Source organism: Mus musculus, chromosome 16, assembly GCF_000001635.26.
Source record: "Mus musculus strain C57BL/6J chromosome 16, GRCm38.p6 C57BL/6J".
Classification (NCBI taxonomy): Eukaryota; Metazoa; Chordata; class Mammalia; order Rodentia; family Muridae; genus Mus; species Mus musculus.
In genome coordinates, this window is record NC_000082.6 from 28,237,332 (window position 1) to 28,252,092 (window position 14,761).

Consider the following 14,761-nt stretch of genomic DNA (forward strand, 5'->3'; position numbering starts at 1 on the left):
TGGAACTATATTAATAAACAAATATTTTCAAGTGATATAACAAAATTCAAAACAGAGCATGCCACTTAATTTCTGTAGACTTTGTCAAAATGATAAAACCATGCGTGCATGGTTCTTGAGTTTGACACTAGGACTTAGGATGGCAAACACAGTTGAGGCTCTACCAGATCACTTGGTGGAGTCAGTAAGGCATTATGAAAGGTGAGGACCCTATTTCTAACTTTATTTCTTCATTTGTTGAAACATGCCTTGTGGAAATTGAGACAAAATATCCATGGGAGAAAACAAAGCAATAGTTTAACACTTTATTGACAGGGTATATTTAACTCCCAATCAGTGGACTAAACAACACAGAGAAGCCCCTTGAAGGCTGCTCCTGGAACTTTCTTCACATTAGCTTCAGCTGTACTGTCTTGTCCTGTGTGTGTGTGTGTGTGTGTGTGTGTGTGTGATTTTTAACAAAAACTTAAGCTCAGTTTCAGAAGAAAGAGCTATGCTAAGAAAAATAACTGGGTAATTGGTTCAAGTCTTAGCACTTTGTTTTATTAATAAGTTGTTTTTGATTAAGTACCTTACTTAACACTTTGGAGCATCCATACATTCGTTAATAGAATGCAAATAATGCTTCAGAATTTTAACAAAAGGAGTTAATGACACATGTAAGGTATGTAGTATTGGGGTTTAGCACATGCACAAATGTTACCCAACCCGAGAAGGATTATGATGTTATGGTTCCTAAACTTCCTAAGACCGGTCATAAACATAAGCCTGAGGATAACACACAGTGAAATGTAATGCTCCCCCAACCCCCACCCCCCAGATCTGTGCAGAATGCTAAGGGGATGCAGACAGAGCTGGCTAGATTCACCGAGGAGCTGGAATGGTGGTGTCTGAGCTGAAGTTTACAGCAGGTACAAAAGGTGGTGGGCACAGAGCAATCCAGGCATAGCTAAAGGCAAATGAAGAGGAGTGTTTGCTATATTTGGAGAGAGCGGAGAAGCGAAGTGTTGCTGGAACATATGGCATGTAGGGGGATGATCAGGAAATGCTGCTAGCAACACAGACAGGGTCAAAGCACGAAGGACCGCCAGTACTCTTGCTAAGGGGCTTGGCTTCAATCCCACAACGGATGTGAAACGGAGACAGGGTTCCAGCAGAGATTTTCAGCGGGCAGTGAAATGAGTGGAATTGTTTTTCAGGAAACATTATTTTGGCATCAGACTGGCTGATGCATTCAAGTCTAGAGAAAAGGGTGTAGGTGTAGCAACAGCTTCCTACCTGGGCTCCCTGCCACCGTTTTAGACACACTAAGACCTGGGTGGCTGTGGAATGCACAGTGCAACGCAGTTCATAAAGCTGACCAAAGGAAAATCCCACTTAATGCTGGCTAAATTGCAGAGCAATTACTTCCACAGCAAAACATTCTTTGCTTCATAAGAGGATTCCTTTGAGGATCCCAGGGTTCCCTTAAATAGCTCGTTTCTCAGTGCATTTGGGCTTCTTGCACAGCTCATTAGCCACTTGCTAGAGGAGGGGAGAGTTGAGAAAACTTTAAAGATACACTTTTAAGCTTCTTATTGAGGATATTCATGGGAAGAAAGTGAATCCTTTTTTTTTTTGGAGTTTATCATTTATCAATGGACACAGAAATCAGATTTATTAAAGTCTTGGTATATAATTTATAGAAAAGAGGAGGAGAACATGTCTTGTCATTCCACAGAGTGCTTTCCCAAATCTTAACCACAAACTAAGCACTCTTGTGACACTATGAATAGTCAGGCTGGTGAAAACAGAAACACAGAGGCTTGGCCTGAGAATACAAATTTCATTCTCTCTAAGTTTGAATGGCTTGCATTCACTTAAGTTAATTGCTTCCCTTTGTCATCAGACAAGTTACTTATTGGTCATTAGACAAATGCTATATGTCCACACAGATTATTAAAACATGTACTGAGAGAGAGAGAGAGAGAGAGAGAGAGAGAGAGTTAGAGTTGTGTGTAGCATTCAGGCACAACTAACCAATATAGATTTTATTACTAATAGATTCATTTTTATTTCAACAGGGTCATTTCTAAGATGCATACAAATGTTGAAGAAATTCAGTGCTAAAAATCAAATAAACCAAACAATATGTTTGGGAACCTTCCTTGAGGACAGCTTTCAAAGCACTTTTGAGGTGTCCTTCTTAGAACCATATCTTCTTTTTTGGAGGGCAGACGAGTTTCAGTTTGAGTCTAATGCTTATCAGGTTTCCTGTGGCCGGCTTCTTATCTACTGTCAATGAATGTCTTGTTGCTAATAATTAATATGTACAGACTTCATAAAATACCTCACATTCTACTAGGGCAGTTGAAACAGGAAAAGCATGTGCCCGCAACAAAAAGCTGCATTTTAGCACCCAGTTTTAGGTTATTAGATCTCTACTAATAAAATCGTTTTATGGCTAAGAGGTTGTATTCCTTTCCATATAGATATACATGACCATCTCACTAAACTAAGGTAAACAAGGTATAAAGAATTAAGTATTGTAGAGTTTTCCAAAAGCCTGATTAAAATAAGCATATCTGGATTGAAGGTAAAACTTTGTCCCTTCCTGTTTTTTTCTAGTGGCCACTGTCACCATCAATGGATGACTAGAATCTATCTTGAACCCAGAGCAGTAGAAAAGCAAAACAAATGAGTGAATGAATGAAGATATGCCCTGGGTGCCTGATGTCTTCTTAAACCATATTACTGATATGGTAGTTTGGACCTTTAAGTCCCTTGTGTAAGAAAAATAACTCTTTGCTAGTACTCATATTTTAGATTTTTTCTTATTAAAATGAAAACCTGATCAAAATGGCCACAGCTTGAATTAAGAGAAAAATTGTTCATGTCTTCAGAAGCCATCGAGATAAACACATGAGATGGATTAAGGAGAGTTCATGATTATTGTGAATTCTGTAGTTTGATAGATAACCATGATGTAAATAAAAAAAATCCCCACATAGGAGTGCTGAATTTTAGAAGCAGAATTTATATCCCTGACCACATTTAATCCTTGATATAATTCTGTGATAAGCAGCAGAACTTTCTGTTCCCATGGAAACAGATGATGAAATTAAAGCTCAGAGTGACCTGCCCAAGGTCAGCCAACTCCAAATTGTACAGGCAAAACCCAAATCCTTTCCTTTAAGTCTGTAGAAAATCTTCACTCTTTGTAGTTGAAATTTAGTCATGTTGTAACCTCACTCACTGATTTGTTTCTGTCTTGAAGAAAAGCAGGGCAGGCGGGCAGGCAGGCAGGCAAGTACTCAAGAAGGAAAGAGGGCAGGAAAGAAGTCAGACAGGCAGACAGGAAGGAAGGGAAAGGAAGGAGGGAGGGAGGGAGGGAGAGAGGGAGAGAGGGAGAGAGGGAGGGAGGGAGGGAGGGAGGGAGGGAGGGAGGGAGGGAGGGAGGGAGGGAGGGAGGCAGAAATGCTAGCCAAGGTTTGGCTGCAGTGGACTTGAACTGAGTGTTCTTCCTACGAACACTGACTATATGACCAACTTTACCTTCTCACTTTAACCAAGACGCATCTTCTCGATGTATGTAGAAAGAACAGTGGCTTTCAGACAATGGCAAATGGCAGTGAGTAACTGACAGTTGAGAGAAGGGAAACAAACATGAAATGCTTGCCCTGGGAGGCAATGTCCAGGGAACAGCAGAGAAAGAACCTAAGGACCCATCAGACTCACTGATTGAATAAAACAGACATTGCAGTTTAGGGATCCAAGCTGGCAAGAATTTGCATGGCAAAGTCTGAAGTAGGAGAAACATGATTTTAAATTTCATTGTAGTCCCATAAGTATCTGGATGAACATTATCTTGACATACTTCTGGAAGGAGAACACTCAAGGCTGAAGGTGTAGACTATGGGAAAGTGCTAGGAATGGATAACACTGATTCCTGGAGTTCGTAAAAACTGGAAGTAGGTCATGGGTCAATACAAGTTAAAGAGCTAGTAATTTAGGAGGAATGGTATTTCAGCTATGCTCTCATATTAATCAGAGCTGTAGAGGTAAACACTAGATTCAGCAAACATAGGATGAACAGCTGTTTATTTGTTTGCTTGTTTTTAAGATAAACATCAATTAATAATTGTAGTACTGACGATTGAGTTCAGTATCTGTGATAGCATTATCAGTCATTCATTATCTCTGAGCCTATGTGACTTTCTACATACAAGATATGACAATAGAGATTCTATTATCTTGAGATATACTTTATAACCTATCAGAGAGAGGGAATGACATAATAGAATAAGTAATATATTAAGAGTAATAAGTGCTGTTTATAATATAAATGTAAGATATTGGATGTCTGAGTGGGCTTAGGGAGAAACTTAAAAGGTTCATACATTCTCCAAGGCAGATGAGGCTAAATGGCAGTGGAGGCTAAGACTCTGAGAGGAAAGTGAGCAATGAGTAGAAGAGATGAGGCTAGATCTGAACCCGCAGGTTAGATTCTGCAAGGCCAATATGAAGTCTTTGTTCTCTAGTGGAGATCAGAGAGAACTCAAGGTTGAAAAGACAGGTCTCACCTAAGGTCACACACACTCTAATAGGGCACTCTGACTGCTGAATAGATTATGCTCCAAGGGAGAGTGGTAAGAACTAAAAGGACAAGACAGCAAGCTAGTCCAGTACTTCAGAAAAGTGGCATTTTTCTAGGAGTGAAACCATGAACCTGTGAGAGATGGTACGATTATGCATAAGTCTGAAAAAAAACATAGAACTATGGGAATTTTGTAACAGATTATACTGGGGTAGCAATGTCAAAGAACAGAGGAGTCGGAGTGATTCAAAAGCTTTCCTTGTGATTTACTTTATTTCGTGCAAGGTGGAGCAGGAAGGGTAGACTTGCTATTAACTAAAAAAAGAACAAAAAACATTGTTTTCCATATTATTGGGCATAGAAAGTCACTGACAACTAAGTTATTAACGTGAAATTTTCTGTAATAAAACTGGCAGCTTGTAAGTTTTAAAATAATTTTTAAAAAGTAATGACAAGGAATTTTCTTTTCCTTTCAAAGGAGTAACCTCTCCATAGTTGTGTCTTTTAGAGGAAGTAAGAAAACACAAAAGTTTAGATCTTGCTACAAAGTGAAGCCTCTCCCACATTAAACATAGAAACACTAAACAGCCTACGGTGCTTCTCCAAATAGCCCACTGCGCAACTTGAGCAGCATGTATTTGCAGTTTAACTTCTGTTTTTGCTGAATTGGTTTTGTCAATGCAGCTCCAATGTTGTCTCACCATCGGTTTTACAGATGTGCACACCAGGACCTACCATTAAACACGGAGACTGACAGAAGTAGATATTCTTCATTTTGATTATTTGGCTGCGAGGCACTGTATTGTTGCCATGATTAACAGTCATTCTTTCATAGACAGTAAAAACGGGAGTATTATATGGTCAAGATTTAGAGTAGGAAATAAGTGCATCCAACTTACAGGCTGACAGTGTCACTTTACAGATGTGAAAACCAAGGACCTTAAGATGGATCATGAAATGTCAAGGTCCAACCCATAATTTATGGTGGAAAAATTATATGTAAAACCATTATGAACAAATAGCATAGAGACCATGGTTAAGTTCAAGTAACTTGCTATAGTGAAGACAGTACATGATCCAACGTAGCTTTCTGTTGCTCTCTCCTGTCCCTTCTACCCAGCTTTTTGAAATCTCCGTAAATTAGGCCAATAATTTACAGAACAGGTCTCACAGCCAAAGTGAAGATTTCTTCCTGAGGCTCTTAAGCTCAAAGGTCATGTTTAATACCAACCTTTTTATCCTGCCCAGACTCAAAGCAGTTTTAGGATTTGTCACATAAATGTCATAAATAATGTGCTTCCTCTTTGTATGGTAATCTCACCACTCATATTTTGTCTCCAAAATCAAAATACAAAGAAATAGAAAGGTGAAACAGAAACATGAAGGCAAGTTGGTCATTCCAGTTAATGATTTCAGATCCACCCCACCCCTACCCCCAGGCTGGCTAGTGTACATAACATCAATGTCATGTCACACAAAGGGAAATACACACACAAAATTGTCCTGTGCCAAGCATAAAAGTGCTTATCAGAGCAATCTATCAACCTCAGAACTGTAAACCACCCCAGGTCTGCAGCTGTGTTCTACCTCCAGCAGAGCCTGTCAGAACATGATGTGCCTATCTTTAATGAGCGTCAAAAGTTTTGCACACAAGGGTTCACACAGAATGCTGTCACCCTTCTAGGCAAGGAAAGGCTATATGGCTGTCACTCTATCCTTTTAACAGGAACAACTGCCCTAGTCAGCCGGAACCAAAACCAGAACCAGAAGGTGAGGGACAGCAGCTATCAATTTCTAGTTCCCAGTTATGGTAAGCAAGCCTCTTATTGCAGTCAACTACTGGACAAATAGGCACAGGAGTTTCCCTTTAAAGAGGATACTTTATATATGCTCAAAATTCCCATTCCATAAGATCATCCACCAGCATAAATTAAGCTCACCTTTACAACGGATATCTCATGCTGCATTCTCACTTATTTTGTATTAATCATGCTTCATTTGCAAATTAATATCAGTGTTTTGCTCTGTTAATTCATCCATGAGACAGTTTTCCATAACACGGGTTACCCAAGATCTTACTCAAGATCTTCAAGTGACCAGGCTGTTTGCCAGCTCCTATTTCTCTCCTACTGAGCTTTACTGTCCTTTCTAAGGAAATCGTTGCCTATATTGATACCAGAATTCATGTTCCAAATAATTGACTTACCAAACATGAACAGAATGGCAATGACTGTGTCTCATTGTGGTCTATACATAGACAGTCAAACTCTCAGAGCATTAGTGATGCAACCTGTTACCTACTTAATGTGATTAAACTTCTTGTTGGTATTCAGAGTCCACTTCATGTAACGCCTTGATTTGGGAATCACAGTGGAAGTGGTGGCCGTGGGATTCTCAGCAAGTATGGGCTAAGCTCTATAGTGTCAATACTAGGGAGTACAATGCTAAGCACAATCCAAGTGAAGATGAGGGATGGTGTCTTTCCTCAACAGGACTTTTTACCCCTATGTGACAGGCTATGTATTAATCAACTGAGATCCATTGCCTGACTGTCTTGCTTTCACTAGCCTCCTTCAACAGAGACAAGCACGTGGCTGGAGTGAACATGCACACAGCTGTGCATCGTGAATCTAGGGCTTCCTATTCTATTCCCATCTATTCCCCCAAACAACCCACGGAGATCAAGAGGATACCTCACAGGTAAGAAAAATAAGGTGTCAGAGACAGCAAAGCATTTCCCCAAAGTTTCATTTTTAATACATGAGAGAACCCAGCACTGAAGCTACCGAAGGAATATGACAGTGAGATCTTAGTAAGCAATTAAAATTTCCCCTGCTAACCTTGTGTTTTGCTCCTTTTACTTGAAAATGACCATCTGAGGGTATAGAAAGACTGAGTACTAGGGATATCATACATTTTTGCCAAAGGAAGAATCGGCATGATGAGGGTCCTGGGTCAGTACCAGCAGATACTCCACACTTGTCTGGACCGCTAGATGAAAACGAGCTCTCATTACACACTGGATGCCCATTTGTATCTTTCTTATTCCACACAGTTTTGCTGGCTGTGACTGGGCAGCTCACATCCATGTGGAAACCAACACAATAAAAGGGATTTGGCAATCAAACAGTTAAAACTTTTTTAAGATGCCAAACATATGGATGTTCAAGCTATCCATCTGGCAGCAAGGCCAAAGGCTAAAAGCTGCATGAGATATCAACAGGAGAAAACATTGACCAGTGTGAACAGCTGTGATCACATGTGAATGGCTGCAAAAGGAAAACTTTAGGACTTTTCGTTTTGTAAAGAATATTTGTGATGAATTTGTGTCACATGCACACACACACACACACACACACACACACTACACACACACACTACACACACACTCATACAATGACAGCACTCCTTCTGGGCACCATCATTTATAACACAGACCCCTCCCCAGGAGAGGTAAACTCACTCCTAAGGTGCTGCAAGCACAGCTAGGAGAATTTCTTCATGTTCAAAACTTCCCATACATAGGTCTGCTTGAGGCAACTGCCTTTCACAAGTTTGGAGCTTTTCAGTACTAATATCTAATCCTTCTGGATGTCCAGTGGCTCATCCTGCTAACCTGACACAAAAGAACTGGCTCTAGTTGTCACCTGTCCTTTAGAACCCCTTGTGGGGTGAACAAGTTGAGGCCTTCCATCCAATCCTATATGCTCTCTCTTCATGGCCCTCATTTCATAGTTTTCCACAAAACTATGTATAATACACTTTTATCCTCTGATCAAACTCTACTCCATCTCCAAGTCTGTTTGGCAGAGCTGGTTAATGAAGAGGGAGAAATACCTGAAACTCATACTTCCACTTAAAAGAAGTTTTACCTAACTAACTCTCCATCTCCCCAGTCCTGCAGATCTCTAGGGTCTCAGGACCATCTCAGAGCACAGATATTGTGTCAGGTGTTTCTTGAAACAGTCACATAAAACAAGTTTATATTTAAATATATATGGTAATGATTTGGCCACATAAACCCTTTCTAGTTTCCAAAAAGCCTTGTGGAGCCTGCCTAGATTTTTTTTAAAGCCATCACATCACATGATGCAATCTTAAAACCACCTTGAAAATGTTGCTGCCCCTATTTGCATCTGCTTCCTTACGATGAGTTACAGTGCTGATCATGGTGGTGATGAATCCATTGTACAGACATTATGAGTTTCTACTAAGTGCAAGATACATGTGTACCTAGCAGTGCAGCCCAAGGAAAGCTCGTGTTCCAGAGTAATTTGGAAAACTATTTATATTCTTCCTCTGTAAATAATTTCTAGACATTTGTTATCAAGACACTGCAGCATATTGTCCCATTCTCTGACAGATAACCCTGCATAAAATCTGCAATTCTTTTCTATTGATATTTCTCCAACTTGCTATTTCATTTCCTTGCAGGTACAGAGAACTGTTCCCAAATTACTCATAACCCGAGTCTCTCATAAGTGGGACACTATCCCACCCATCAAGATGTTAACCAACCACTCACAGTGGTAATGGAGGTCAGTCCTTGCCAACCACATGGTCCTCCCTGGTTTGTATCCATTGTCTTGAACACTAAGTTGGAAATTGTTTCTCAATTGTTTAGCCTCAAATGTAAGACAAGTCCCCCCGCCACACACACACACTTTGCCTGGGAAGTAAATGAAATTACACATTGTTCTCAGAAATGCAATTTTTATCACACTGTTTCCACATATTAAAATCCTTGCTTTCCCTTTAAATAAAAATATCTCCATATCCTATAACACACAATACCTTTAAAATGCCAGACAATCAGAACCTTCTGCGAACAATTTCACATAAAAGAAGTAATCAACTTTTCCTAGGCAGTCAGGGTGGAAAACAATCTCCAGACAATTATCTTGTCCCTTTGTCATTTTTATCGTAGAAATCAAATTTAATTCTTAAGGTTGTTGAGCTTAAAAAGAAATCTTCAGAACTATCGTCTGGAAGGAAGGGAATTGGGGCCCAGGGAAATGCAGAACAGACCTAATGCACCCTCTGGTTTCCAACCCTATGACTTCAATGTACAGTAATTTTGTTTTATTGCTCTGGGTGATAAATGTCTTAATAATTGAATATAAAGGGAGTGAGAAGATGAATTCACTGAAGCAGATAATTTGATATTTCCATTGTGTTTGCTTTACTGGATTATCTGTATGATAAGATGTGGGGTGTGGAAGGACCGCTGAGCCACTCTGTGGATGTGTGCTGTAGATATGGGCCTAGTCAGGTCAAGGACACCACAGCTTCAGACCCGTAGGAAGGTAGCAAAGTCTTCAATGGGCTAGGCCCAAGGAAATGGTGAAGGCTTCTGGTCTGGTATGTGTGTGAATTTCGGCAGAACAGAAAATATCTGATATAGTGTTCTCGGCTCATATATGTGTGGCCTAAGGGCTGCTCCCTTAACAGAGATCAGCTAAACTTGTCTCCTTGATCCAGATATATACAATGAAACCCAATCTCCTTGTTTATCTATATGCAATAACTGTCTCCAAGTTGAATTGTATATGATGAACATGCTGAACTTCCTGGATGTGATGGTTTTTCCATCAGAGCCCAGTCAACTGGACATCAGCTATTTCTCTCTGTGTGTTTGGCTTTCTTTCATTCCCTCACTGCCCCAGGTCATATCTTCCTTCCCCTGGAAATGTGCTGGAAGGAGCACCAAACAGGCTTACTGGGTGTCATATGCTACACACTAACTAGCCAATAGGACAATGATCAATAATGTGTTCTGTATCAGCTTAACGTAGCCTCAAATTCGAACTTTGCCATCCACCCATTCTATTGGCCTCCTGCCCCTGGGTAAGGCATTCAGTTCTCTTGTCCTCAGTTTCCCTAAAAAGAGAGATGGTAACAGTGGCACCCACATAGGCTCGAATTGAGGATAAAATGAACTAATAAGTGTGTGTTCCTGTAAAACCTGCCAGAGCTGTCCTTATTTCTAAACTCAAGAATTATTTTTCTCCTACTTTTTTCAAGTTTATTTTAAAGTGTCAACCTTTTCACCTACATCAAGCCAAGACGAGGAAATCCCCCATGCAGGGAAAGATTAGGTGGGTGGAGCTGTCTCCATTACCCCTGACAAATTGTCTCTCTTATGGAAAGGATACACACAGAAATCACACAAAGCTTTCTGAGCAGCACAGTATCTGCAGGCTTGTCTTAATTATTGCAAATCCCCTCATCACCATTTTAAGATAGATTCTGGACAACTTAAATACTTAGCATTCTATTAAGATAATGGGAAAAATCAAATGTAAGGACTTTAACAATGCCTTCCTTTAAATAGTTTTTTTTTTTTCCCCCCGAGACAGGGTTTCTCTGTGTAGCCTTGGCTGTCCTGGAACTCACTCTGTAGACCAGGCTGGTCTCGAACTCAGAATTCTGCCTGCCTCTGCCTCCCAAGTGCTGGGATTAAAGGTGTGCGCCACCATGCCTGGCTTAGATTTTAAATTATATAATGCATCTAGTTCTTTATAACTCGTCATGTGCCCATTTCCATTGGTTGAAGATTATCCCCTGCCCCACCCCACACTTTCCCCAGTGTACAAAGAGACACAGTAAACAAAATGAAAGTAACTTAGCATGGCAACTTACTTTTGCAAAAGACCCAAACTGAGCTAGCTGCATACCAGTGCAGGAAGGTTGCTTGTTTCTTATCTGATCATGGGGTGGTGACTGTGCCTCAGCCCACTGGTGTAAACTGGACCTCACTCACACTCTAGTGTATTTTGTTAAGTCAAAACCTGTATGACGTGGGATGTTATGATAGAAAGTCAAATCTTAGGAGTCCAGCATCCAGGGTTTGGGAAAACAAATCCATACATAGAAAATTTCCAAGGTGAAGGGGGTTTATAAAATGCTGCCCCAGGCAGGCTAGCCATCTTTGATAGGAAAAACAAAACAGTTTTTCTCACATTGTTTCCACTAGCAATCTATAATGCATACTAAGGACTTATTGTTAATAGTCAAGAAAAAGAATTTTATTCATTAACTTTGAAAGGGGTAAATTTCTATAGATAAATTGGATAGACTGAATTTGGATGCTCTTTTGTGTGACCATTTGTGCTTCCTTTGAGGCTAGTTCATGTGGAGGGTATAGCTTATGGGTGTCTAATACAGGGTAGGAACTTTGACTAAAAGTAAGTATATGTAGAAGAAAGGGAAAAGTGTGTAAATGATTCTCCTATTTGTACAATATCAACTTCTGGTTAGCTCTTGTTGCATGTTTTGCTGAGCATTTGAAGAATGATAATACACACCTTGATCTATGGACACAATGCAGACCTCAGTTCCTGGTCCTGGTCCTGGCCCTTCAGGTGTCTCTTGTCCACCTAGGTTAGAGTTTGCCTGGGAAGTGGTTCATGTGGACAATGCAATGTTATAAACATTACATAAGCATCTACACGCCTAACTTAACTACAAGAAGCTCTGAGAAATGGTTTTCCATTTGGCTTCCCATGAGATAACACCAGAAAGTTTACAAAAATGAAAATATGATCAAAATTATTTTGGTTTATATGATGTTAGCATCAGTATAATGCCTTTAAGGGCTCATGGGACATTTTCCTGGGGTAGAGTGGTAGGGGCCAATAAATGTGTAATCCTGCAAAGCCTGCATGAGCCTATAAGCATTGCTGCTGCTGCTACTGTTGTCATGATATCAAATTCAAGAATTACTTAAATTTAGAATAAGTTTTTTTCTTTAAGAATGCAACTAAGATCTTCCATGTCTCTTTTTAAGGTACTAGAAAACATGAATTACGAGGGTTACCCCAAAACCTACAGATTCAGAATTATCTCAGAAAATCTAGGAGAGGGATTCAAGGAACTATGTTGGTTTTTTTTTTTTTTTATGTATTGTTACACATATTTTTGGAGACAAGTTCTCACGGTGTAGACTAGAATTGTTTCTAACTCAAGATTTACCTGTCTCAGGTTCGCCATTGCTAGGATTTCAGCTGTGTAGAATGGCTTACTTCAGGTAGGGTGACCATGGTGTAGTAAAGCCAATCACCTAATTTTCCCTATCATTTTTATGATGAGACATTTGAAATTACTGTCTTAAGGGTCAAAGTATATATTGCATCATTATTGAATATAGTCAACTTGGAGCCTATTACTCTAAAAGAAATAATCAAGGCACAAAGGACAAACACAAATCTGCCCATTTTATACACAAGCTCTTGATAAACTTAATTTCATGGAGGTAAAGTATAGAAAGATGACTACAAGAGAATGGGCTTAGACTAAAGGTGAAGGTGGGTAGACGCTGTTGATCAAAGGGTACAGAATTATATGCAAAGAAGAGGAACAAATTTTAAGGAATCAATGTGTTACCAATCAGTTCAAATTATTCTGATTTACAATTAAGATTGAGAACAACCTCATTTTGAATAGTACTGAAAACCTCAATCAGGCATTGTAATTTGCTTCCACTCAATTAAGTAACTACCTAGTACTTTATGGTACATGTGTAGACCCTGACTGAGCTCATCTATATTCTTCCAAAGTCAAGATCCTTCTGAATTTCCTGGCTCTTATGATAGCAAGAGGATTCCGACCAATATTCAGGCATTGTGTGTGTGTGTGTGTGTGTGTGTGTGTGTGTGTGTGTGTGTCAGTGTGCCAGTGTGTCTGTGTGTTTCTGTGTTCTTATGTGTATTTCTGATAACCGAAACTAGTGCCTTGAACATGCTATTTAAACACGCTACTACTGTATTGTTGCAAAGTATGAATGTCTTTAGCCTCCTATGAGCAAAATGCTATGCTAAACCCCAAGTGACTCATGAATGTTGTTGTATGAATTAACAGTCCTAATAACTTAACACTGAATGCATGCACTATGACACATGACTAATCACAGCTAATGGGACAAAGAGTTCAATGTACTACTACTTCAGTATATACCAAGTTAAAAGCCAACCTGGACTATACAATACCTTATCTCTAGAAAAGAAGCAAATATAAACAAAACAAAGCAAAAATGTATGGATATGAATGTGTTTTCAAAAAATTAATTTAAAGACTTAGAAATAACAAAAGACATGACTGGCTTTATAGAGACATGACTTGTTTACAGCAGAGAATCTTAAAGAATTTTCTTTACATCTTATTTGGTTATCTGATCTCTAATCACTCCCTTATTCTGATGAAATGAAAACACAGTAGTCTTTTGAACATGGGCTGACCAAAGTATCCTGGCATACATTGGTTCAAATCATGTAGAAGGCAAAGAAACAAACTCATATATTTATGGGATTCTATAAGGAGTTCTTTTAAAGGGATAAGACTGAATACCAGGCAGACTGTGGCTTATAGCTGGTATTACTGGAAGTTTATATGCAGCTTAAAACACTTTAACCACATCATCTCTCCCTTTCCTATTCTGCCTTCAACCACCCCCACCCCATATCCCCAACCTTGTTCTTTTTTAAATTTATAGTAAGGCATCTTTTAGACACTAATGGTGTTGGAAGGCAGGACAGGTAACAACAGAACAGGAACAAATGACTTTGTCATTTAGAACATCACAGAGTCCTTTAAATATTAACATTCAAAACTGAGTTTTGGACAATGTGGCTCAGGTCTATTAATGGAAAAAAAAAAAAAAAAGAGATCATTGATTTGAAAACGACCAAAGAATTAGGAGGTAGAAGGCTTAAGATGAAAATTATGTAACTGTGTTATAATTCCTCCCCAAAGGGTTGACTGGGGAAACAAGAAAGGGAGAAATGCAAATAAAACAACAGACTCAGAAAAGATTTATAATGAGAGCAGTACACTTAGATTGAGGAACAGTGCCCAAATATAATACAAAGAATATAATAAAAATCTTAGAAATGTGAGTTTGAGGTAGTCAAATACTTAGTAATATATACAATATGTTTTGTTTTGTTTTTTTTAACGTGGAGGAACATCCAGATGTTTTCATCATCTTGCTTTAGTGTCTAGTGTGCTGGGATTTTTTCACACTAGTACTACCATATCTAGCCTTTTAAATTCAGCATTGATCACAAAGGGATTTGAGAAGAGGAACTTAAAGGAGCAAAGAGAGAGAAAATGGCAGCCAATCCCATTGAGATTTCAACAATAAATCCAGAAAGGAAAGATGCATGACAGAAGACAGCAGACAAAGGG

The 14,761-nt window shown here is 39.3% G+C and overlaps 1 protein-coding gene and 1 long non-coding RNA gene across 5 annotated transcripts in view; one reads left to right on the forward strand and one right to left on the reverse strand.

Moving 5' to 3' along the window:
* Fgf12 (fibroblast growth factor 12) overlaps nt 1-14,761 on the reverse strand; it is a 595,461-nt gene that overhangs the window by 79,549 nt on the left and 501,151 nt on the right. The gene's annotated exons all lie outside the window — the stretch shown is intronic.
* On the forward strand, nt 827-9,337 carry Gm52250. The gene is made up of 3 exons (XR_003951925.1): nt 827-911; nt 7,144-7,276; nt 9,011-9,337. It is a non-coding gene; the product is annotated as a predicted gene, 52250 (long non-coding RNA).